The following is a 26,547-nucleotide window of genomic DNA, read 5'->3' as shown; positions in this document are numbered from 1 at the left end:
AGTTCTCAATGTAACTATCTCTGATGTTCATTTACAATCCCCAAATAAGTAAACCGAGCGTTATCTATGTCCACATTATATCATTAATTGTAAACATGTACAGATCATTGCAAAATAAAATATTTCAGTAATTATCCTTGTTCATAGTATCAAAAAATCGTCCTAATCGCAGTAAATTGTCAATTGTGGATATAGGCAAAAAACCCACAAACTATCATAATTTTTTGGTCTTTGTACTTATTGCGTCTCTTTCCTAAAAAATATTGAGACAGCATTTCGGCAGATCTTAAAATCAAATACCCGCCTTCTTCAGGAAAAACACACAAAAAAAAGTACATTTAAAGACAGTTGTTTATTTTAGGAGACCAGAAACAATAAAACCTAATTAGTTCAGGCTTAGATTTTCTCAAAAACCTGATTCAGTGCAGACTGTTGACCTACTAAGTTATTTTCATATTTTATAAAGGGAGTCATCCATGTTCCAATGTTCTAAGAAATGGGGATCCCTTCATGAAAAGGCCCTCTAGCATTATTGAGCAATTTTAATAAAATACAGATATTAAAAGCTCAGCTGTCCTTCATGCAGAGAGTATTAAATCATCATGTACCGCAATTGCCCAATTGTGCCTTTATCTAGCTCCTGGTAGTATAATCCAAACTACGGGTTAAATCATCTTTCACATAGTCTTGGCCTGTAGGACACACAAGTCTATTTACCTATTTTTAATTGGCGACTTAATTGTCAGCCTCCCAGGGTACTTATGACTTAATTATGCAACAAGGTTCACGTTCCTTGGTTGATAGAGACTTTTTAATGTAATGTCACTTCTGTGTCAACCCTATTGACATCAGAAAAGTAATTATTAATAATAATATAAGTCTATTATGATATCACCCACTGTTCGCCCAATCCCAGGGAACATATTACTTCACCCTTAGTTCATACTCCTGGATTAATCTTTTATAGGCAATAAGCGGTCCTTATCGTCACTTTAGGATTATCAGGAGTGCTGTTCTTGTTCGATAGAGGCCCTGGTCTAGTATGATCCAGAATTAACTGTAAATAATTATAAAGCCACATTTTTACCCACCTATTCCTGTAACCAATCTCGCCAAGTCTGTTATATAGGTGGCATTACCCCAATTCCCCCTGCTGCATTGGTGACTATCTTTTACATTAAGTTACTATAAATAGGATAATCAGCAAAACTCCATGTATCGCCGTTATCACTTTACCCAGGTTGGGGCGCCTTAATTCCAGCTTTTATATATTGAGTTGCCTTCAGTCACCAGTGTGTAGCTGAGGTGACTGATATGAGCTCTCATGAGTAAAGCAACTTTATGCCTCGAGTTACCTTTGAACCCAGTTGTGTATCAGAGGCGATTGTGATATGGGCTTTTATGGTTAAATCGACTGGTCGTCTTACTTGCATTCTTTTGGTATAACGGGTGGTGGGATTACACTCTGGTTCCCCCTACCATGGACAAACAACTTTCGTCTTCCTTACATCCTATCGATTTAACTGGTACTATGTATGCTCTGCCTCCCCTACTCCAGCCATTATAAATTGTGATGTCTCAGTTCATCATCATTTTCGCTAGTCCACTCTAGCTATGGGTATTTGGCCGAGCTTACCTTCACGGCAATGCGTACGTCTTACTTTCAAGCAAGTTGTTACCAGCGTCTGGTCAGGACCTCCCTTTATGTTCACTTCCGGTGCAATTGGCTAAATTGTTCCACCTCATTCTGTCTGGTGGTGGTGCCCATCATTAAATCAGGCGTAAACTTACTTCTTTCCATTCTATTTTATTAAACCTTATGGTACCTCGCCATTTGGATCTTTACTTTAAACTAAAATTACATCTAGAATATCTTATTAATGGCCATCAAACTAAATAGTCCCAATGTATTGTGTAATTAACTGGATTTAGGCTATCCTTGCTAATATGGCACACCTATTTGTAGAAACCAGCTACACCAGAAAATACACCCCATTCCCTCACACCGCTCAATCGCCACCCATGGAGGTGTAGGTTGGGATTCAGAACAGGTGATCATCCCGTAGGGTTAGCCAGATTGGAAGACATGTGCTCATGGCTGGACGTTCTTGAAAAAATGCTCACTGCCCTGACTGGAGCCACTATGATGGCTTGGGCTCAGTCTCTTGATTTTGTGCGCTCTGGGCTGGAGAGGTAGAGGCAGAAAGGCATACAGGAATCCCGAGCCCCAATGTAGGCAAAGGAGTTTTCTAAAGAAGACTACATTGGGTGCCTCAACATGCAAAAGTTGTGACACTGCGTGTTCTCTGCGGTGACAAATAGTTTGAGCCAGGAGTTTCCCCACTGATGCAAGACTCCCTGTGCCACCTTCAAGTGTAACTGCCATTTGTGATTGGTCAAGCAACATCGAGTAAGTCTCCACTGGCATATCTAAGATGATCTGAGACCAACGGGTAATAGCGGATATGCCTTGATGGTTCAGCACTTCTAAAAGGTGCAGAGGCTCCTGGCACAGAACCCAGGACCCCACTCTACCTACTCTGTTGTAGTACCACATGGTGGTTGTGCTGTCTAAGAACCTGTACAAGTTCCCCTTTGATCGCCACAAGGAACACTTTCAATGCCAAGAGAATCACTCGCAACGCCATGTGGATGTGAAAAAGCTTCTGGCACAGACCAGAGTCCTCACCCCCTCAATACACTTACTATGCAGTCACAACTATTAGTTCTGGATGGCGTACAGTGAGGGGGTCTGTTGCCTGTCAACTGCAATCAAGCAGTCACCACTGTAGTTCCTTTGCAGTCTCCTCCGACACCTGATGTAATTGAACAGATATCCTTGGTGCCAAGCCGACTGGGACTTCAAATTCCTGTGTAAAGCTTGCATGTGCCACATGGTGTGATCATCATGTAGAATGCAGAAGGCCAAGAAGCCTTGGAGTGACCCAGGCTGCAGGCAGAAACATCTGGAGAGCAGCCTGTATATCCTGGACTAGCTGAGGTTCAGCTATGGCTCTGAAGACCGCAGTATACAGTATGGACCCAATGAGGGAGTTATTGTGGAGTCGGGTGTGAGGGAAAACCCCAATGATGTCAGATCAGCCAATGTCTGGAAGTGGTTTGAGACCTTTGAGGCAAGCGTACCTTCAGTAGCCAGTGGTTGAGATATGGAAAGACTGGCATTTCCAAACTCCATAAACATGGTGTGACCATCACCATTACTTTTGTGAACACCCAAGTTGCACTGGTAAGGTCAAAGGAGACCACTGCAAACTGAAAAGGTCCTGGACCAACCTGCGATAAATGTCTCCCAAAATTCAGAAAAAAAGTTTGTTTCTGGATGGAGGGCTGACCTCAAAGAAGACATCCACTACCCTGAAGGTGAAGTAGCATTAAGTCAGCTGGCCCGCTCAATCTCCATGCAAGGGTTGTGCACGCCCAGATTTAGAAATCTGCCCTGCTGCTGCGATGGATCCTCCTGAAGCAGCAGCCTGATTAGGGACCAGATGGTCATGACCATAAGTTTTGGGTATCACTAAATCTGGACCCACTATGACTATTTAGACTCTGTAGTTTGACCTACGTCAGAACTTTGGGCAGGAGAGAAAGAGGCAGCAATGGATACAGGAGCCCTGAGCTCCATTCTAGGAAAAAAGCTTCTCCATGGGGGAGTCGCTTTGAGAATGCCAGGGCGCAACGCTTGGGCACTGCGCATTCTTGGAGATGGCAAAATCATCAAGTCATGGTTCTGCCCAATGCTGGAAGACACTCTGCCTCACCACTGCTATTTGTGATCTGCTAGACAATGCAGACTGAGTTAGTTCAACCCGGCATTCAAAGATCCTGCCAGGTGGTTGGCTATCAGGGGGAGGACCTAGAGTGAAAGGAGTTAAAGATTCAGAGCTTTCTGGCACAGGACCTAGGCCCCAATATGCCCAGTTTGTTGCAATACCCCATGGCGGTGGTTTTGTCCGTGAGAACCTAAACCATCCTCCCTTACATGGAAGTAAGTCCTGTAGGACCAAGCAGATCACTTCCAACTCCAACAGATTGAGGTTGATGCAGGTCTACCCTGGAGACCAGAGTCTTCTGATCTGCACCTCCCTCAGATGATCTCCCCAAACGATTGAGGATACATCCATCATGAATGTTTACGGTGGGGGGGAAATTCTACCACCAGCTCTGCAGTGATGGCTGCCAACCACAGTGGATCTTTTACAGTGAACTTCGAAACTTGGATGGAATCCAACAGGTTTCCATGGTGCCGAGTCCCCTGAGACTTCAGATCCCACTGCAGAGCTTGCATATGCAATCTGATGTGTAACGCAAGTAAAACGGAAGAGGCAAGTAGGTCAAGAAGCCTCAATGCCTCTCTCGCGGAGACCCAAAAGGGATGATGAATCATCGGTATCCAAGTCTGAATATCCTGGAATCTTCGGGCAGATGGAAAGAATCAAAACAGCACTGAGTCCAGAATTGCTCAGATGAGCGGGAGCCTTTGGGGTAGAGGCAGGTGACTTTGGCACGTTGCAATCTTGATGTGGTCTTCGTCTTGCCTTAGTAAGAAAAATAGAGGATGAACGTCTAGGATTGGGCAGAGGAATCCATCCTTTTTCGGTATCAAAGTGACAGGAATACCCACCAGTCCAGATTTCTGAAACCGGTACCCTCTTGCTCCCTTGACCAAAAGAGCTAGAACTTCACCTTTGAGTATGGACAGGCTTTCTTCTGGGAAAAGTTGTGGTGGAGATGGCATGTCTAGAGGATAGGAAAGGAAGGGTAGGCAGCAACCTTGTTTAAAGATCTGTGGCAACCATTGATCTGAATTGATGCTTCTCCATTTGTGGAGGTAAAAAGTGATCAGACCTCCAGTCAGTTGTGTGTTGCAAAGATAAAATTTTAAGGTTTTTGGGGCGGAAAGAGGAGCAGGGAAGATGGGGGGGGGGGGGAAAGAGAGAGAACGTTGCCCCTGGGGACCTGAACATTGTTGGCCGGTTACTAGATTTTGTCCACTTAAAGAACAGAGTTTGCAGGCTGCTAAGAATACTGCCTTTATAGGTAGCCCCTCAAAAAGGGAGTTGTTGGGTAGCTGTCTAGCAGTCAATGTTCAACCCTGTGAATGGGCAGGACCCTTACATTCTTTTAAATCCCTTTAGGGCGGAGTCCCCTTTTGATCCAAATAATCTGAAACCATCAAAAAGCATGAAAATGAGAGCATGCTGTACATCTGTGGAAACACAGCAAAATTAAACCATGGCATCTAATGGTTACGCTAATACACTCAGTGGAGTCTAGTTTTAACTTGATTGAATATTTAGCCGTATTGTGCCTATAAGTAATTAAATGTTGTAAAAACGGATGGACCTCGTCAGGGACTGCTGGTAAAACATCAGATACTTAATGCCCTAAAGCAAGGCTGTATCTCTCTAGAAGACACCGTGCATTCACCGATCTCCGAGCAAGACTTGTGGAAGAAAATATTATCTTAGCAAGTGACTCCATTTTCTTTGATTCCCTATCAGGTGGAGTGGTAGGAAAAGCATTAGAATTGGCACGGCTTGTAGAAGCCTGTACAACTAGGCACACTAGTAGATAGTTATAGTTAGGACCGTGTTTCCATAGGAAATCTCAAAATTCCATTTTGAATAACTTTGGCGCCGGTTGACGAATCCTTGCGAAATTTTCAAAACTAATGGGGCGCTCAGTTCAGCTCCTACCCTGAAAGTCTCGGGGTGATTCGTCAAGCGGGGGCCGAGAAAAAAGGGGGGTCCCAAAACGCGTATTCCCCATGCATTTTTCCATAGGACCTTTAGACGCAGCTACAGCCCGAACGGCTGAATAGAATTACTTGAAATTTGGCAGAGAGGTAGCCATAACGTCAAGGAAGTGCCTTTTGCAGGTCCGGTGTAAATCTGTTCAGTATTTCCTGAGAAAATAGAATTTAAAAGCATATCAATATCTATACGCGTGCAGGGTGCGCGCACCGTGCGAGCACCCTAACGTGCGCGAGCGTAATTCTGATTGGTGGTTACATGTTAGTAAACGTTCGAATCGGTCGAAATCAGGAAGTGTCGGCCGCCATTTTGTTTGTTTTCAGTGCGAGAGTGAAAAAGGAAGGTGGCGAACGTGAAAAGGGGGCAGGGTAGAGAGTTCCTGACTCCCTAGCCTTTGTCAGGGGGTCCCTGAAGGACCCTGAAGGACCCTGAAGGCAGAATTTTTATTTTTAAAAATCGCAGGGTGCGCGCACCGTGAAACCCAAAAAAAACAATACATAAATAAATTACCATTTAAAAAACCGTACAAATTCACTGAAAAAACCATAGGTTTCACACACGTTATAGTTAGGAATTAGCATTTAAAAAACCTTGCAAATTCACTTTAAAAAACCATAGGTTTCACACATGTTATAGTTAGGTGGATTTTTCACTCGTAAAAAAAGCAATGAAATTCCCCCGTTATAGTTAGTTGAGATAACTATAACTCGCGCGACCGCCACTCTATCACAAGGATGACGTCATCAGTGATGTCATGAGTGATGCCACTGACCATGTCATGAGTGATGTAATATGTGACGTCATGAGCAGAGGATTGCGGGCGCGCGAGTTAGTTATCTCAACTAACTATAACGGGGGAATTTCATTGGTTTTTTACGAGTGAAATATCCACCTAACTATAACATGTGTGAAACCTATGGTTTTTTAAGTGAGATATATATATATATATATATAGATGTATATTACCTACTGGCGGTCGCCAGTAGGTAGTTATAGTTAGGACCACGTTTCCATAGGAAATCCGCAACATTCTATTTTGAATAACTTTTGCGCCGGTCGACGAATCCTTGCGAATTTTTCAAAATAGGTGGGGCGCTACGCTCCGCTCCTACCCTGAAAGTCTCGGGGGGATTCGTCAAGCGGGGGCTGAGATAAAAGGGGGGTCCCAAAACGCGTTATTCCCATGCATTTTTCAATAGGACCTTTAGACACAGCTACAGCCCGAACGGCTGAACAGAATTACTTGAAATTTGGCAGAGAGGTAGTCCTCAGGTCAAGGAAGTACCTTTTGTAGGTTTGGTGTAAATCTGTTCAGTAGATTCTGAGAAAATAGCCTTTAAATCAATATATATATCTGAGCCAGCTTACGGTGCGCTTACGGTGCGCTTACCGTTCGCGTACGGTGACGTGCGCGAGCGCGATTCTGATTGGCTCTTAGATCTTAGTAAACATTCGAATCGGCCGAAACCAGGAAGCGGCGGCCGCCATTTTCTCTCTCGCACTCTGAGTGGGGCAGCATAAATGAAGCCCAAAAATGTGTAAAGGGGCAGTATATTGAGATAATAATCACCCAGCAATGATATACGGGCCCCCAAACAACCCACAAGGCCAAAAAAAAATTTTTTTTTTTCGAAAAATCGCCGATTACGCTTACCGTACGCGTACGGTAAAAAATGTTTTTTTAAAAAAGTATCCACACTCTCCCCACCCCATGTGCAAATTGTGCCCGAAGGGCACCATTTGTGCATGGCTTATCAATCAAATGAAAACAATAAACAAAACATTTCACAACGATGCGCATAATATGTCCCCCATGTGCGCACGGTGCGCGAAGCGCAGCGTGCGTACATGGCCCATCTCGCATAATGTGGGCATGCGGTGCGCGCAGCGCACCGCGTGACCACCGTGCGTGCATGGCACTAACTGCGTAAAGTGGGCGCGCGGTGCGCGAAGCGCACCGCGTGCTCACTGTGCGCGAAGCGCACCGTGCGCGCACGGAACGAACTGCGTTAACTGGGCGCGCACGCCACGAATGGCGTAAAGTAAGTTAGCATTTAAAAAACCGTACAAATTCACTGAAAAAACCATAGGTTTCACACACGTTATAGTTAGGAATTAGCATTTAAAAAACCTTGCAAATTCACTGAAAAAACCATAGGTTTCACACATGTTATAGTTAGCTGTAGATTTTACTGATAAAAAATTAATGAAATTCCCCCGTTATAGTTACTGTAGGCAACTATAACTCACGCGACCGTAATCCTCTGCTGATGACATATGTGTCTTTATGAAAAAAAAATATTTGTAATATATGTATAGCTAAAATTTAATGGAAGAAGACATGGGCAAATAAGTGTCTAAATACAGTATTAGCATCAGCAGAGGATTGCGGTCGCGTGAGTTATAGTTGCCTACAGTAACTATAACGGGGGAATTTCATTGGTTTTTTATCAGTAAAATCTACAGCTAACTATAACATGTGTGAAACCTATGGTTTTTTCAGTGAATATATATATACATACATACATACACACACACCCACACATATTACCTACTGGTGGTCACCAGTAGGTAGTTATAGCTAGGACCAAAGTTTTCATGGGAAAAGTGTCAATAACTTTGGCACCGCTTGACGAATCTTCATAAAATTGTCTGTTCAGCTGTGTTGAAAGTTTCGGTGTGATCCGTCAAGCGGGGGCAAAGACAGGAGGGGGGGGGGGGCAAAAAGCGTTTTAACCATGTTCAGTCTATTGGAATTCTTTTTTTTTTTTTTTTTACACTGCTACAGCCCGAACCGCTGAACGGAATTACTCCAAATTTGGCAGATAGCTAGATGTTGGTCTAGAAAGCATGCTTTTTGTGATTTGGTGTAAATCCGTTCAGTAGTCTTAAAGTTTAAAAAAATAGAGATATCTGGGGACGCGAATCCTTGCAGTGGACTCGCAGATCCTACTGAAATTTGATTGGCAGTCAACCAGGAAGTGTTGGCAGCTATCTAGGGACTCCACTTGAAGCGGAGCCCCACAAAAAAGTAAAAAAGAATGAAAAGGGGGCAGGATAGGAATACTCTGACCCCCAGATATGGTGGGGGGGTCAAACAGGCAGGGACCCCCAAGCGGGGTGAAGAACAAGTTACTAACCTTCGGTAACGATGTATCTGTAAGAAACATTAGTTAGTTAGATTCCTCACCTTAGAATATCCCCAGGCGTCAGACTGGATCCGGAAGATTTTTCGTCAGCAATACCCCTTGCGCGTCGCTAGGCGTCGTCTGCGGCTCCGCGTCCGTCGTCGGCATCGTGCGCCGGGATGACGTCGTCTGAGTACTTAGACGCCGCCCTCGCGCGCTGACGTCAGTTCTTGTACATAGCCTTCCGCGCCAGGAACGCAGAGCCATGCAAAGACCGACACTGGTGCCAAAAATAAAATCTAGGGGCCTGAAAGGACAACCTTAACCCTAGATGTCAGTTCGCAGAACGGGGAGGATGGGAGGGTCGGTGAGGAATCTAACTAACTAATGTTTCTTACAGATACATCGTTACCGAAGGTTAGTAACTTGTTCATCTGAAAGAAACACGTTAGTTAGATTCCTCACCTTAGAATAGATACCCAAGCAATACCATCCCCGGTGGAGGGTCTGCGAACCAAGATCACACCAGAAAGTCCTGGAGGACAGAACGGCCAAAGAAGCCATCCCTCCGGACTTGGCTGTCAAGGCAATAATGCCTGGCAAACGTGTGTAGCGAAGCCCACGTCGCCGCCTGACAGATGTCCTGCAAAGGGACTCCCCGTCCCAAGGCAGTAGTAGCCGCTGTGGCCCGAGTAGAATGGGCGCGCAGCCCAACAGGAGGGTCCTTTTTAGCCAAGGAATAGCAGATTTTGATACACAAAACGACCCACCGAGAGATGGTTCGTTTGTGCACAGCTTTCCCCTTCTTAGCGCCCACGTACCCAACAAAAAGCTGGTCGTCCACCCGGAACTGTTTTGTGCGGTCCAGATAGAAGGAGAGCGCACGTTTTGGGTCCAGACGGTGGAGCCTCTCTTCCTCTTTGGAAGGATGCGGAGGCGGAAAGAAGGTGGGCAAGGTGACAGACTGCCCAAGGTGAAATGGAGTCACCACTTTAGGAAGAAAGGAGGGACGAGGCCGAAGGACAACCTTGTCCGGATGAACAGATAGAAAAGGAGGCTTTGAAGATAAAGCCTGGAGCTCACTCACCCGTCTAGCCGAGGTGATGGCTACCAGAAAAGCAGTCGTAAGAGTCAGAAGACGAAGAGGACAATTGTGAAGAGGCTCAAAGGGAGCGCACATCAGGAATGTCAAAACCAGATGCAAGTCCCACTGAGGCATTACAAAAGGGACAGGAGGAAACGTGTGTGTAATGCCTTTGAGAAAGCGTGTAACCACAGGGGACTTGAAAAGAGAAGGCTGATCAGGAAGCCGCAAGAAGGCGGAGATGGCAGCAAGATAACCTTTCAGGGTGCCCAGGGCAGAGCCCTGCCGGGCCAGAGAAAGAAGGAAGAGGAGAACCTCAGAAAGAGGGGCGGAAAGGGGATCCACAGTCTTTGCTGTGCACCATGCCACAAATTTGTTCCACCGGCAGGCGTATACCGACTTTGTGGAGGGACGCCTGGCTGCCAGAATGATATCACAGACTTCAGGAGGCAAGTCAAATGGCATCAACTGCCGCCGCTCAATCTCCACGCATGGAGGTGGAGGCTGGACAGGTTCGGGTGGAGGACCGTCCCCTGCTGCTGCGACAGAAGATCCTCCCGAAGGGGCAGACGTATCGGGGGATCGGTCAACAGACTGAGTAGCTCGGGATACCAGTATCTTCGTGCCCAATCCGGAGCCACCAAGATGACTTGGGCCCGGTCGTGCCTGATTTTCTTCAGCACTCTGGGCAGAAGTGGTATAGGCGGAAAGGCGTACAACAGACCGCAACTCCACTCGTGACGAAAAGCGTCGCCGAGCGAGTGCCGCCTTGGAAATTCCAACGCGCAGAACTGCTGACATTGCGCGTTCTCTTCGGTGGCGAATAGATCTAACCAAGGCTCTCCCCACTGCTGAAAGAGGCCTTGCACCACTTCGGAGTTCAGACGCCATTCGTGATCCATCATGCACCGGCGGCTGAGTTCGTCTGCTCTGGCGTTCAGAGAGCCCGCCAGATGTTGAACCACCAGGGTGACGCCCTGGTGTTCCAGCCATGTCCAGAGGCGCAGAGCCTCCTGACAAAGGGTCCACGACCCCACCCCGCCCTGTTTGTTGCAGTACCACATGGCGGTGGTGTTGTCCGTGAACACCTGCACGACACTTCCCCTGACAGAGGGAAGGAAGGCTTTCAGTGCAAGCCGGATCGCTCTCAACTCCAACAGGTTGATGTGGAGACGAGACTCCGCCGGAGACCAGAGGCCTCTGATCTCCGCCTCTCCCATATGGCCACCCCATCCCAAGAGGGACGCATCCGTCACTACGACATGCTCCGGTTGGGGAAGGGAGAGGCTCTTGCCCTTGACCCACTCGCGGTCCGTGAGCCACCACTGCAACTGCTGTGCAGTACCCTCCGAGATCAAGACATGGTCGGACAGGTTGCCGTGATGCTGGGCCCACTGAAACTTCAGGTCCCACTGCAGAGCCCGCATGCGCCGCCTGGCGTGATGCACTAGTAGGATGCAGGAGGCCATCAGCCCCAGAAGCCGCAACACTAACCTGACCGAAACCCGGGATAGAGGCCGAAAGATGGGAATCAGGGCCTGTATATCCCGGACCCGCTGTTCCGGTGGATGGACCCGGAACTGCGCCGAATCTAGAACCGCTCCGATGAAGAGGAGCTTCTGAGAGGGACTCAAGTGTGACTTCGGCACGTTGATTGAAAACCCCAGCAAATGCAGGAGATCCGCCGTAGTCTGGAGGTGGGAGACGACTGCCTGGGGCGAGCCCGCCTTCAACAACCAGTCGTCGAGATAGGGGAAGACTGGGACCCCTGATCTGCGCAGATGAGCTGCGACCACCGCCATCACTTTCGTGAACACCCGAGGGGCACTGGTGAGGCCGAAGGGGAGCACGGTAAACTGAAAGTGCTCTTGGCCCACCGTGAACCGCAGGTAACGCCGGTGGGGCGGCAGGACGGGGATATGGAAATATGCGTCCTGCAAGTCCAACGCTACCATCCAGTCTCCAGGGTCTAGGGCAGCTAAAACCTGAGCCAACGTTAGCATCTTGAACCTTTCCTTTCGGAGGAAGGCATTGACGTTCCGGAGGTCCAAGATAGGGCGCAGGCCCCCCTTGCCCTTCTTGGGAACCAGAAAGTAGTGGGAATAACAACCACGACCTACTTCTGGACTCGGAACGCGCTCGACGGCCCCCTTGGCCAAGAGAGCCGAAACTTCCTCGCGGAGAAGATTCAAATGATCCCCCGAGATACGGTGGTGCTGCGGTGGCATGGCTGGAGGGGTCGTCTCGAAGGGGAGGGAGTAGCCCCTTCGGACGATTTGCAGCACCCACCTGTCCGATGTTATGGACCGCCAGTGGAGCAGGTGATGGCGAACTCTGCCGCCCACTGGCGTGGTATGGGCCTGAAAGCTCGGACTAGGAAGGCTTTGAGGCGGATGCTGCCGGGGTGGATGTGGGCTGACCACGTCGGCCTCCATTTCCGCCACGGCGGAAGCCACGTCCACGACCGCGCGCAGGTTGGTTCTGCGGCTGGTGGCTTTGCGAACGTGAGGAGGCGCCCCTTCCTTGGCCACGAAAGGGGCGAAAAGCGGAGGTGTGCGCCCGCGGAGCCGAGAGGCCCAAGGACTTGGCCGTAGCCCGGGAGTCCTTAAAGCGGTTCAGCGCACTGTCCGCCTTCTCACCAAACAGGCGAGTGCCATCAAAGGGCATGTCCATGAGGGTGTTCTGGACATCCCCGGAAAATGACGTGGACCGCATCCAGGCGTGGCGGCGGAGCGCCACCGTGGTGGAAATCGCCCGACCTAGCGAGTCCGTGGTGTCAAGCCCACATCTTATGGCGTGCCGTGCTGCATCCCTCCCATCGGCCAGAGCCTGGGTAAGACGCGTCCGGACCTCCTCCGGACACAGGGGCAGCACGTCCTCCACCGTACCCCACAGGGAATGGGAATAACGGTCCAAGAGACAGGCGGTATTTAAGGACCGCAGGCCCAAACTAAGGGACGAGAACAGTTTCTTGCCAAACTGCTCGAGTCTCTTGGAATCCCGGTCCGGCGGAGCGGTCGGGAAGGAGGATTGGGAAGTAGAGGCCTGGATAACCAGACTCTCGGGGGTGGGGTGTTGGGACAGGAAACTGGGGTCGCCCGGAGCAGGGCGGTGGCGCCTGGCAACGTTCCTATCCACAGGAGGAACTGTGGAGGGCTTGGACCAGGTGCCCTGCAGAACGTCAGTGAGGGCCTCGTTAAACGGCAGCAGAGGCTCAGTGGAGCTTGCTGAGGTTTGAAGCACCTCAGTGAGGATGTTGGTCCTCACAGCCACGGCAGGCAACTCGAGCCCAAGGGCCTCAGCCGCCTTGCGCAGCACCACAGAAAATGCTGCACCCTCCTCCGAAGCCACGGTCGGAGTAGAAGTGAATCCAGCGTCTGGCGAGGTGTCCAGCCCGCTGGCCTCCCCCAGTTCATCTGCCCAGTCCTGAGAAAGCTGTGACTGAACAGCCAGAGGGTCCTCGAACCCCTCCCAGTCGCCCCCTTCTTCCGATTCCTGATAAACAGGAGGAATGATCGGAACCGGACTGTAGAGATGGTAGGTCTCTAGCGGCGTCGGATGCGGCGTCGGCGGACGCCGTGCCGGCGTCGGGTCCGGATGAGGGCTAAACTGGGGCGTCGGCGTCACAGGCGTCGGCGGCGCCGGTGACGGCGTCGGTGGTTCAGGCGTCGGCGCCGGTGGAGGAGTGACAAGGTCAACCGGCGTCGACTGGGGCCCAGGCATGGGCCCCGCGGGGACCTGCGGCGTCGAGACCGGAGTCGTCGACGGCGCCGGGGCCGGAGCCGCCGGCACGCGAGGTCGCCCAGTCGAGCCCGCGGGGCCCGAAGGCGCGCCAGCGGGCGTCGACGGCGGGGCCAGGCTCCTCATGGCCGAGAGGAAGGCACTGATCTCCGCCGGCGCCGCGTCAGCCCCAGGGACCGGAAGGTATGGGGGCGGACGCGGCACCTGCGGCTCCGCCGGAGCCGCGGGGGTGGAACCACTTGGAACCTCGGCCGAGTCGCGCGACCGGCGAGGGGAGTCCGAAGAGCGATGTCGCCTCTTGGACTTCTTTGAGTGTTTGGACTTACCCGACGACTTGGAGCCCGACGATCGATGGTGGCGTCGGCTCGGGCTCCGCGAGCGATCCTTGGACCTCCTCCTGGACCGGGATCGCGCACGACGCGGAGCCGAGTGGCGAAGCTCGAGAAGCTTGCGGGACCGCTCCCGCCTAGCCTTCGAAGTCAAGGCCTGACAGTCGTTGCACGACTCCGCGTCGTGGTCGAGGCCTAAGCAGTAGAGGCACCGGCGGCGGTGATCGGTCACCGACATCAGTCGATGACAATCTTCACAAGCCTTGAACCCAGGCATCCTACCGGCACCAGATGTCGACAGACAAGGATCAAAAATGATCAAAAAGATTTAGTCAAAAAAGACTAAAAGGGGTAGCTCTCCCGGATCTGCGCTTACTGGCGCGGAAAAAAGAAGAACTGACGTCAGCGCGCGAGGGCGGCGTCTAAGTACTCCGACGACGTCATCCCGGCGCACGACGCCGACGACGGACGCGGAGCCGCAGACGACGCCTAGCGACGCGCAAGGGGTATTGCTGACGAAAAATCTTCCGGATCCAGTCTGACGCCTGGGGATATTCTAAGGTGAGGAATCTAACTAACGTGTTTCTTTCAGATAAATGTTTTTTAAATTTAATTTTGCTGCGAATTCGCAGGTGGACAGCAGCATAATAAAACAAAAAAAAGACGCGCTGGATCCCGCATGTCTATGAAGCACCCAGGTGTGCAAAAACCCGGGGGCATGGAGGCTTATAATCAAGAAGGTGAACACAAAGCAGTGGTGGCTATGCACAAAGAAACCCTGCACATTCAATAGCTGCACAGATAAATTGGGAAAATCAAATTTGAGCAGCAAGCTTCAAATTGAACTGGTGCTTACATGGAATGACAATCCTGCCGCCTAGGGTATAGTAGCAGATAGCCAGGAGCTCCTGGTTGGCAATAGAACAAAATACAGAAGCACACAAAAAGAAGGCAGTCCAATATAAAAATATATTATCCAAAGTAATAATTTTCTTATTTCAGACTCGAAGTTTGTATGATAGAGGTTTTATTCTTAAGGTGTAGAGATCTTCCCTTGTCGGATTATACCTGGGTAGAGACTCTCTACCCTTCCCACTCCTCTCTCCGAAGCTTTTGGGATGGAGAGATATATATATCATGAGATCATTGGGAATGTACATTATGAGTGTGCATTCCAGGCCCGGTTCTAGAGGGTGGGACAGGCCCACCCAAGGAAGGACCTGGCCCACCCAAGGCCATTCAGAAGAAAAACAGGCCCACATGCTTGGGCAGACTTTCCTGCTAGGGCAAAACCTGATAGGCTGCTACAGCTTCTGTGTGACTCTCAGCAAGCCACAGTGTCGGGCCAGTCCACTGTCATGGGCAGAATGACAATGGGCCAGCAGAGAGAGGCACAGCATGGTGCATTTGCTCCCATCTCAGGCCTCAGGAGGCAACTTTGAGTATTGGGGGAGCTGCTGATGCTTTTGAGCAGCACAATTAACAAGTCTTAGGCAGGTGACGTGAGCCTGAGTCCCTCGCAGCAGGCCACAATGATTGAATAGAAAGCTACGGATTGGGGGGGGTGGGACAGGGGGAAATGAGGTGCTAGTGCCAGCCTCCTTGGTTTAAAACTGAAGTGACAGGATTGAAATTGGAAGTTTCATTCTAATTAAATTCTATTCGTTTGGGTAATGGGGAGAGTGCTGTATAGAGGCAAGAGTGAAGGAACTTCTGAAAAAACACTAAGGACTGAAATAACTACATTTAAAGAACAATATTACTAGAAATGGAAAAAAGTTAGTCGATTTTGATAATGTTGCAGTGAAAAATTTAATTCACCCTCCATGTTGGGACAAAGGAAGAGGCAAGAGCAGAGGAGAGCTAAACAGAGACAAAAGGCAATAAGACGGAGTGGGAGTAGAGACAAATGGAGAGGGGGAGAAGAAAGAGGGCGAAATGATTGACAAGATTAGAGAGGGAAAGAGGCGAGAGCGGAGGGAAATAATTATAGATAAGGACAATGATCGAGGGGGAGAAATGAGAGAGGGAAACAGCTATGTAAAAGATAAAGTGAGAACAGACTAAGTGGAGAGAAGGGTAGAGCAAGAGACTGGTAAAGATAGTGTAGGAAACTAAAGTGGAGAAGGGCAATGGTAAAGGGAGAAAAAAATAGTGAATGGCAAAGCATGGATGTAGAAGAGAATGTTAGAAGTTTCCTGGTCAGTAATAAGGAAAGGATGAATCAAGGCCTCACACACTCCTTAGTTCTGACGTTCAGCAGTCTACAGATTGATTTAGAGGTTGACGATACCTTGAGAAAGTGTCAAATCAGGAGTAGAACCCAAGAAAGGGCTAATATGGCACTATCCCTTCAAGAAGGGCATAGTACGGTAAAAAGTGCCACGTGGAGTCTCCACGGTATCTAATCACTCCTCCAGAAATAGTTGTTTTTTCCTTTAACACTCAATAAACATTCTTAAGGTCTAATGTCTACGAAGGGTAGAACAAGATCTCTCCACCTTCCTAACCTTTAGAAGCATGCAGAACTGAAAGCACTAACAGGGACAGGAATCTATTTAATGTCTACTGAGAATGGTCTTCTACAAATTACAAGGTTTAATAAAGCAGGAAGTTACTGACAGCAGCAACAATGAAACATTAGGTGTAGGACACAAACAAGTTCAAGGGCTAGACGGAAATGAGGGTGACTGACAAGAGAAGACATAACTGAAGAGAGGGAGAATTTTCAACAAAGGAAAAAGAACAAAGATGAGCCCTGCAGCACTTCTCTTTTCTCTTGGGGCACGCTACCAGTGTGGACGGTGGCCTGCCTGTGGCCATGCCACCCTGAAAGCACCTGATCACGTCTGAAGTTAAGCAGGGTCAGGCCTGGTCAGTACCTAGATGGGAGACTGCCTGGGAATACCAGGTGCTGTAGACTTACTTGAATCTTAGAGGGACCTTAATATGAGTTGCCTGCAGTCAATGTTAGGGCTATTTTCTTCTTGTTCCTTCCTCCCAAGATTTCTGTCTGGTTCCCAGAATGCCTTGGGTACCGTTTTTCCTTCACCATTCCAAGATGGAGGTTGTCTAACCTTTGGCCTTTTTCTTCCTAAACCAAGATAGTGGTTGTCCTTTTCCTGATGCATCACTTTCTTGCTGTCCTTGAGTATACAAGAGGCTGGAATTCTAATTTTTCTTGCATTGCAGCACTCTTCGCTCCTCTTGGTGTCTCTTTGCTCCTGCTGATATCCATTCGCTTCTGTTGGTGACACTTAGCTCCAGTTTGGTATTTCGTTCCTGAGGGTTCCTTCTTGTGCAATTCTCCTCTTCTTCACAGGTCTGTCATCGCCTTGCTGACTATCTTCCTTGACGCGTCCTGTCGCCTGGATTCTGTTGTCACCGCTTCCATCCGAGGTTTTTCCCTTCAGGGTTTTTCCCCCCTCGGAGACTCCTTCGGGAAGGCACAGTCTGCACTGACGTTGAATTGTCAGCAGCTTCGTGGCTACCAGAAAGGGTCACCCCTACCTCGGACACATCAGAACCCTCAAGACCCGGAAGTGATAAACAGCTTCACACCTAAAGGTTAGAAGAAAGAGTTCCGAACCCGACATGTGATGGGGAGAACGTGAGAGTACAGGTAAAATTAGAGTAAAGAAAGGGGGGGGGGGGGGGAAGAGATAAACGCTAGCAGGAGGAGTGAAAGGCTGTTGATATGCATGAGGAATGAAAGAGGGAGTAAGAGCACAGATAATATATGGAAAATGAAAAGAAAGTATGTAGTTGAAATAAGTCCTCCAGCATGTCAAGCAGATTCAGATCATGTCTCTTCTCACAGTATAAAAGTCCCCAAGTACCAAGCTGTGTTATACCACCTAAGACATCACACACATAGAGACTTCTGTGTGGCAACCAAAAGGGTCCATGAAAGACTTGGATTGGTACAGCCACTGAAGCCTGAAGTTTAGCACCGAGTTTTCTGACTTATTAAGGGTGGGCAGAGATATCAGGAGACCTTAAAGTTACCAGGAAAGTCAGTGATCTGAAGATAAACAAGATCCTCAGGTATGTGAAATTGAGTAGAAGATTCAGCAACCTGAGCATGCCATGGGCTCTAGGGGTTTAAGGTGGACCAGATCTTCAATGATTAATGTCCCTGAGTAGGAACCTCTGGGCACGAGTGTGGCCAGGAGCCACATGTAAATGACACTGAGCAGGAACCTTAGCACCCCCTGGTGGGCCAGAGCCATTGGGAGTAGCAGAAGCCTTGAAGAAATTGGAGTGAGCAGGGTTTTGGGCAACTTGAAGTAAGTATAAACCTCACGACCCTGAGGTTGAGCTTGAGGCTCAGGGACCTAAACTCAGCTATGCCTCTTAGGCAAATGTTCACCCCCAATGCCCACTGCGAGGATTGAGCAGGAGCATCAGCCGTCTGGTGGTGACAATACACCTCATGCCCTTAGGGTGAGCAAAACTTCATGGAAGCTATACGGATCTATAAGTTATGTGGAATCTCATGGTAAAAGAAGGATGCCCTGGAGCTTCCAAGTAAGAGTGAACAAGAATTCCAGGGTCTGACGGCAACCTGGGAAATCAGGTGACCAGAATATGAACTGGAATCCAAAAGGTACCAGAGAGTGGAAATGGGCTTTAGGGTCCTTTAATAAGTGAGTAGTAGTAATAAAATACTTTATTGCATTAATCATTTGATTACAATAAATCGAAAATAAGCAGGCATAAAAAAAAAAAAACACATCACATATTTACCATACGTAGTATCATAAAAGAAGATATACATAGGTCGTAATACCCATCTTTACATCTATATACAGATACGATAAAAAAGAAATTAGTCAATTAATGTTTTATAAGCCTGTTCTAAAAACTGTACAATCCTACGCATTGCTCTTTCCCCTGTGAGCCTAAAATAATAACGTATAGCCTCTGGAGTTGTTCTTATTTTGGCATTATTAAACGTGGGGCGTAAATATAAACTCTGTGTAGGCAATAGTCTCAGGCAAATGCATATTAAATGTTCAAGAGTTTCCTTGCCGACATCCCTGAGTATCTTTAAGGGCTTTATTCCAATTCCCTTCAAACTCCCTTATCGGAATATAAAATTGTCTGAACCGTACGTATTTCCATTTAGTGTAGCTGGTCAAATTCCATCTCAAGTATTCTTGAGCCTCCAAGGTATATGGGTCAATTAATAGGTCAGTGTGTTTATATTTCCCAGCTTGTAGGAGATCTAAATTACACTGTGTTAGCTTTAATGTTTTACCTATTAGTTTTTTCCACACATCCCTGGTCATTCGTCCCATCTCCTGAGTATCAGGCAGTTCATAAGAGTCTATTTCCATCATTATAGCAGAAAGTTGCAGATCTCTTACTTTTTACTCCAGAGTTCCGCCATTATTAGATGTTTCAATGTACATGAATCGGCTTTAGCAGGGGGCGTGGCTTGGATGCCGAAGGGAATGGCGGCGTGAGCTCAGAGCTCCGCTCCCGATCCCCACGAAAATCCTGAAACTTACACGGAATCCGGCGCGAACCGGTCCCTTGCAGCGGCGCAGAGTGCGAGACAAGCGGCGGCACAGCACGGGATGTCCTCCGGTGCTGCCTCCGGGGCGATTGGCCTGCTGAGGGGAGCGAAGAGCTTGGCGAGCGGCGCGACCTAAAATGGCGGCCGCGCTCCCGGACCTACACCATTGACGGAGGTCTGGGTCGGGGAGCCCTTGTGGGACCAAGCACGGAGCGTGGAGACCACGCCGGGTTGGCCCTGAACACGGGGCACGGGGGAGCTGCGGTCCTGAGCGCTGAGGGCAGGAACTGTGCGGGCGGCTGATCGGCCGTTGGAGGGTGGGGATCGCCCCGGCGGCCACCCTGAGGTCGCTGACTGTCGGCACTGCGGGACGAGGCAGCGGGAAGGCGAGGATTGGCAGACCCCAGTCGAAGCTCCGTGGAGGGACTGACACCTCGTCCGACCCGGCGCCGGGACAACGGACCCGCAACTCAGGCAGCGGAGGCATTGCCGGAGCTGGCGAAGGGCTCCGGCGGCTACGTGGTAGGAGGGGCGGCCTGGGCTGCCAGCGACACGAAGGAGGTGAGCGACTGGGGGCCCCGAAGACTGTGTCCCTACCCTTGGAGGTGCCTGCGGGGTTCGAGGGGGCACCGAATGACGGAGGCCTGAGTGGGAGTGCGACCTGGGGCACTAAGGGTGCTGCGGCTACTGGGCCCAGACTCGACCGGCGCGAGAACGGCTGAGTGAGACGGCGGGGGCGCCGGATTGCGCCTCTCCTGAGTGGCAGGGCCCCCGACGTGAGCTGGAGCAGCGAGCTGCAAGAGGGGACTGCTGGAAGGAGGACGGGCACCCTGCCGGTTGAGTTCTGCGTCCCACGGCCCTTGAAAAGTCGGCTGGCTGTAGCAGTGAGGCCTGCGCCGGGCGCGCGGGAGGAGGCACCTGCCGGGGAGCGGACCCTGAGGAGGTGTGCTGCTGGGGCCGGGCTGCGCTTGCCTGCGTGCTTGGAGCGCACCCTGCGCGAGAACGAGGAGCGGCCAACGAGGAGGTGGAGCCCCTGGGACGGGGGGGGGGGGGGGGGGATCAGCATCGCAGCGGGTCTGGCGGTTGGCGGGCGGCGCCCTCCTGTGGACTCTGGGGGAGACCGGCCTGGCGGAGGACACCCGAGCTGCGGGAGAGCCGCGACCGACTGGCGCGCCTGCATGATGGGCAAGCCCAAGGCTAAAGGAGGAGAGGTGGCGCCTGGATCGGAGGCGCGGGACGGAGCCACCCAGAGCCCCGCAGACTTGCAGCAGTTGCGAGACTGTATCCTGGAGGCCATAGCAGCCACAAAAGATGCATTGCAGCAGGACATAGCTCAAGTGGCATCTGGCTTGGGGATCCTGCGAGCAGACCATAGCAAACTAAAGGACAGAGTTACAACCATAGAAGACACGTTGCAGGAACTGGTGCCGGCACGTAAGTCCCTGGAAGGGCGGTTGGTTAACGCGTTAGACCGCATACAAGTCCTGGAGCGGCGGGCGGAGGATGCTGAAAACCGCAGCAGGCGTAACAATATTCGCTTGGTGGGTCTGCCGGAAAAAACGGAAGGGGATGACATGGTGGGGTACCTGGACGCTTGGCTGCGATCAGAAGTGGCTCCGGAGGGACTCTCGCCCTTCTTTACACTGGAGCGGGCGCACCGTGTGCCGGCGAGACCCCCCAAACCTGGTCAACCACCGCGCCCAGTGGTGATGAAGCTGCTGCACCACAAGGACAGGGACTGGCTGCTGCAGCGAGCCAGGGATGTGGGCCCATTCCAAGTGGATAACTGTAATGTTACAATGTTCCCGGACTACACATTCGAAACCCAGAAATTGCGTGCCTCCTTCTTGCCGCTCAAACGTGAGCTGAGAGCTGGGGGTATCCAGTACTCGCTCCTTTTCCCGGCCAAGTTGAGAGTTGTGGCCGACGGCAAGATGCTCTTCTTCCCCACAGCGGAGGACGCCTGGGCGTGGTGGGACGTTCACAAGGCAGGAACAGATGGGGCGAGATTCCGAGCTGCCGAGGACTAACGATTGCAGCCAGTGCGGAAATCGCGGAGGCTCCGGCAGCGGAGGCAGAGAGCTGGAAGACCCACAGACTCGCAAACAGAAGAGGAGAGGAGAGCGGCTCTGCAAGCGGTGGTGGACCTCTCGGGAACTGTAGCGACCCAGTCGACCCGTGGGTCGGGCTCGGAAAGCCGCGTCACGAGCTCGGACACAGACCAGTCAGAACTTAATGGGGCCGCTGGCGACCCCGCAGACCTCAGGAGAAATTGTTGAGGGCTGAGGGAGCAGCCCTCCCATGCGGCCGGTACGAGGGGGCCGGGGAGCCGGCTCTTCCCGAGGATGCTACATGCTGCGGAACTGTTCGGATGTTCGTGAGTGACAATGGGGGATTGGGGGGGACGGGATTGTGATTGCCGCCCTTGGTGCCGGGTTACACCCTAGAGGCCCATAAGGCCGCCGCAGTGCAGACTGCGGCTTAGGTGGGCGGTTGAGCAAGGTTGCTCTTCCTTAGTTTGGATGGGAGCTGCTTTTTCGAAGTTAGGCCCTGTTCTGGGGGGGGGGGGGGGGGGGGGCCGAGAGTAGTTGGGGGGGACTCGAGGCGGGGGAGTTGGAGGGGGGAAAAGGTCTTTTCAGGGGTGGGATGGGACAGTGTCACTGAGCGCGACTGGACATGGAGGGGTGTTATAACCTGGCCTCTGACATGGGACTATGGCTAATACTGGAATGGTGACATGTGTGACATGGAATGTGCGGGGACTCCACACCATGGCACGGAGGCATAAGATTCACGCTTATTTGGTGCGCAGGGGTGTTCAGATCGAGCTTTTGCAGGAGACGCACTTAACGAAGCAAGAGGGCATTGCGCTGCAGCGTAGGTGGAGAGGGCAATTATTTAACACCACGTACTCTGCTTTTGCAAGGGGCACTTTGATTTGGATACGAGTGGGGACCCCCTTCCAAGTAATTAGGCACACGATAGACCCGGAGGGTAGGTATGTGGCTGTTGAAGGTAAACTTAGGGGCCGGGACATCGTGCTATGTAGCGTATATGCACCTAATATAGATCAAGGGCCGTATTTCACGAAACTTTCTGGAGTGCTAGCCGGTTATTTGACGGGTCCTATCCTGCTGGGAGGGGACTTTAATTCAATAACGGACCCTGCACTTGATAGGTCCCACTCGCCTATAGAGACATCCCCGGTACACCGGCTAGCGAAGCGTAGGCTCGAATGGCAGGGGAGGTGGGGCCTGGAGGATGCTTGGAGGGCACAACACCCAACAACGAGGGACTACTCATATTACTCAACACTGCATGACCTCCACGTTAGGCTGGATGCTTTCTTGAGCTCCCCGGCCGTGCTACAGTCAGTCGCACACGCGGAGTACTTAAACCGAACGCTGTCTGACCATAATCCTTTGCTGCTGAAGTTAGACTGGATGACAGATCTCGAGGGTCCCAATGTGGCAGCTAAGGCCTGATACACTAGATGACCCACCATACCGGGTGGCACTTGGTGAAAGGATTACTCAATACTTTAACGAGAATAGCGGGTCCACGGCGTCCAGAGCGATGGAGTGGGACGCCTTCAATATAGTTGTTAGAGGCCATTGCATAGGGAAATATGCTGGGGTGCGGAGGACTCTGTTGGAGGACTTGGACAAGGCGGAGGGGAAGTTGAGGGCGGCTGAGGTGGCGCGGCCTGGTCGCCCCGAGCTCCAAGAGGCAGTGAGTGAGGCTAGAGAGGCGGTGGCGGTTGAAGTGGAGAGGCTCTGCAGCTTTGACTACAAGAACTACATGGTGAGGGCACACGCAGAGGGGGACAAAGCGGGAACGCTGTTGGCCTGGCTGGCCAATCCCGCCAAACGTAACCAACCGATCTTGCCCTAGAGAGGGAGGGAGGTGAAGTGGTCACGGCCCAGATGGATATACTGGATAGTTTCTGCTCGTACTATAGGACGCTTTACAAAAGCGTGCTGAGGGGCTGGAGGAGGACATCGACGCCTTTCTGGAGGGGCTGCCACTGCCGCGACTCAACCGGGAAGACGCGGAGGCCTTGGGCGGAGACATAGATCTGGCGGAAATCAGGGGGGCAGTGAAACGGATGGCTCGAAATAAAACCCCGGGCCTGGACGGCTTGCCCATAGAATTTTATGGTAAATATCTGGACCAACTGGCCCCAAGGCTCCAGGCGGTGTATGGGGAGGCCAAGACAAGGGGTAGACTGCCACAATCCATGTGCGAGGCCCTGATGATCTCACTGCTGAAGCCGGGAAGGGAGGGAACGGACCCTGCTTCTTATAGACCGCTATCAATGCTGACGACGGATTATAAAATCCTGAGCACCATACTGGCGACCAGGATGCTGCGGCACATGCCGAAACTGGTTCATAGTGACCAGTCGGGGTTCATTCCCGCAAGGAACACCACTGCTAACATCCGACGACTTATCCGCCTGTTGGGGGACCCGCTGGAGGGCGCACGAGTACCACTCGTCTTATCAGTGGATATAGAGAAGGCATTCGATAGCCTGGAGTGGGGGTACCTGTACAGAGCCATGAAGCGTTTCGGCCTTGGTGAAGGATACATCGGTTGGACGAAGGTCCTGTACGCCTCAGCGGTGGCAAGGGTGCGGGTGGGATCCCTTGAATCGAATCAGTATCACGTGGGCCGGGGCACCAGACAGGGGTGCTCGCTTTCCCCACTTTTGTTCACGCTAGCAATAGAGCCCCTCGCGGCGGAGGCCAGAACAGGCCGTTACTACAGGGGATTGGTTTACAGAGGGACCCCGCCACTAATCTCACTATATGCAGATCTGCTCCTGTTTTTGGAGGATGCGGCGGATGCGCTGGATGGAGCGGAAAGGCTTCTTGCGAGGTTTGGTAGAATCTCCGGGCAAACTTGTCTAAGACCTGTTTGTTTCCGTTGCGCCGGGGCGAGCCGCAGCCGGCGTTCCGACCACTGCTTAATTGGGAGCCTAGTTGCCTTAAATACCTCGGAGTACATATATATATATCATTCTACCGTAGATATGCTGGAGGGCAACGTGGGGCGCTGTATACGAGCACTGAAGGGTAGCATGTCCTTCTGGGCCACACTGCCACTCTCGGTAATGGGGCGAATCTCGTTGCTGAAAATGATAGCGTTGCCACGTCTCCTGTACCATTTCCGCACGCTCCCGGTGTGGATACCGGGCTCTATTTTCCGACAGCTGCGATCGCTATTAGTCTCGTTCCTCTGGGGCACGGGCCGGCGCAGAGTTGTGCTGGCGACTCTGACCCGGCCAAAGGATGAGGGAGGCCTAGCGGTCCCGGACTTCGAGTTTTATTATCTGGCGGCGCAGCTACAGATCTTTACACAGGAGGTGGCAAGAGTATATCGGGGACCGGAACAGGACAGGGAGGGAGGCACCCCTCGCCATGTGCTGGCATATATCACGCTGCAGCAGAGGCTGGTTGTTGGAGACTTGTCCCTGGAGGAGCAGACGTTCCGGCATTGCTGGAATCGGTCGCAACGTCGTGCGGGGGTGCGGCGCCCATATGCGCCGGAGATTCCGCTAGGAATGCTGACGGCGCTCCCGCACGGTGGAGACTGGTCGGGATTGCAGGTGTGGGAGGAGGCGGGCCTCCAAATGTTGGGCGACATATACGAGGAGGGAGCGCTGATCCCTTATCAAACCCTGCAGGAGCGGTTCGATCTACCGCGAGGAGATTATCTGCTGCACGCAGTGGTGACGGGAGCGATGCAGGCACATTGGGGAGAGGGGCTCCTGGAGCCTACTACATCTGTGGCTTGCCAGTATACCATGATGTCTGCCGGCACTTATAAAGCGGTTACTTGTCTGTACTCCAGGATGTTGCGCGAAACCTTGCAGCCGATGGCGGCGCTAAAGGCCAAATGGGAGCTGGACATACAAATGGAGATCCCCGCCACCACGTGGGCGGGGTTAGTGAGGAGGGCCAGGAAAAGTACCAGGAACGCACGCTTCCAGCTGATGCACTTTTATATCCTCCACAGGGCCTACCTCACACCAGGTAAACTCGGGAGGCATTTCGGGGTGGCAGATGCGGCGTGCCCTAGATGCGGCGTTATGGGAGCGGAGCTAGGACATACGTTATGGGACTGCCCTCACCTGCGCGAATACTGGAGGGAAGTGGGCGAAACGCTGGCTGAGGTAACGGACAGGGAATTGCAATACACTAAGGCGGTTTGTGTCTTGCACTGGTTTCCTCATACACCCAAGAACAAGACCACAAGTAAATTCATAGATATGGGCCTCCTCTTGGCAAAGAGAGAAGTGACGAGACTCTGGAAGTCGAAGGTGGGCCCCACACATGGGAGGTGGATTAAGGAACTGCAGAAGTGGGCGGCAAGTGAAAGTACACTTGGATACCAACTGGCGATCCGTAGGGCTGATGATCGGGCACTGGCGGCGGCCACAGCGTGGGAAGTGTTGGTACAGGCCCTGCGCAGCAGCGTGGCGGAGGAGGACGAGGCGCCCTCTGAGCCTGATGTTGCTCCCCGGAGCATGCCAACCACACACACACAGTAGATGGTTATTTACTTCTGATATTTACCCCAGACTACACATTAAGGCCGGGGACAGGCGTGGGCACTGGAGGGTGGAGGGGGAGGGGGCTGGGGGATAGGGACTGGGGAGGGGAAGTGACGGGGTGGGGGAGAAGGGGGGAGGAAACTTTAAAGCGGAACGCAGACACCCTATTATGTTCGTAGCAAAGGTACAGGTTGAACTATGATTCGGTACAATGGCCTACTTGTCACCGCTGCCCGGCCTCTGGGATGTGGGCTAACAAGCTGTGTGTATAAGCCTAATGGCCACGCAAGGAATAGCACTGGCGGTGCAGGATCATTATGTGTGTAAGCTGCTTATTATATTGTTCTGCAATAAAAATGGTTTTAAAAAAAAAAAAAAAAATGGAAGTAGTACGGATATTAAGGACTG

General features: G+C 51.3%; 1 protein-coding gene and 1 pseudogene across 2 annotated transcripts in view; one reads left to right on the top strand and one right to left on the bottom strand.

Annotated features, from left to right (window-relative positions):
* The window catches only part of AZIN1 (antizyme inhibitor 1), a 565,763-nt gene that overhangs the window by 198,209 nt on the left and 341,007 nt on the right, over positions 1–26,547 (bottom strand). The window lies entirely within an intron of this gene.
* LOC146830941 (5S ribosomal RNA) lies at positions 16,868–16,979 on the top strand (annotated as a pseudogene).

This window comes from Triturus cristatus, chromosome 5_1 (assembly GCF_964204655.1).
Source record: "Triturus cristatus chromosome 5_1, aTriCri1.1, whole genome shotgun sequence".
Classification (NCBI taxonomy): Eukaryota; Metazoa; Chordata; class Amphibia; order Caudata; family Salamandridae; genus Triturus; species Triturus cristatus.
This window is presented reverse-complemented; position numbering and strand designations above follow the sequence as displayed.